The 296-nt window shown below is 65.2% G+C and overlaps 1 protein-coding gene across 1 annotated transcript in view; it reads left to right on the forward strand.

Annotated features, from left to right (window-relative positions):
• The window catches only part of IGSF9B (immunoglobulin superfamily, member 9B), a 118,545-nt gene that overhangs the window by 1,292 nt on the left and 116,957 nt on the right, over positions 1–296 (forward strand). The gene's annotated exons all lie outside the window — the stretch shown is intronic.

Here is a 296-nt window from a genome sequence, read left to right on the forward strand (position 1 = left end):
TTGCTGCCGGTCCAGTTTCTCGGGCCATGCAAAGGGTCAGCTTGGGGCTGCCTTGCTTTTTTGGGAGGTTCCCAGGCCGGGGAGAAGCTTTGGGGCGTGCCTGCTTACCGGCTCTACCGCCGCCAGCCCCCGGCTGGGAGCAGAAGGCCGGCGTCGCTGCGGGCAGACGCCGCTCGAGGCACCTTGCAGCTTACTCTGCCCTTCCCAGATGGGCTATGAGGCTCAACCAGCCCCCAAACTGGGAACAGTGGGATGCTGCTGCTCTGTGCCTGCACAGAGCTGGGGTGTCCCCTGCA

Source organism: Charadrius vociferus, unplaced genomic scaffold (genome assembly GCF_000708025.1).
Source record: "Charadrius vociferus isolate BGI_N301 unplaced genomic scaffold, ASM70802v2 scaffold858, whole genome shotgun sequence".
In the NCBI taxonomy this organism is placed as follows: Eukaryota; Metazoa; Chordata; class Aves; order Charadriiformes; family Charadriidae; genus Charadrius; species Charadrius vociferus.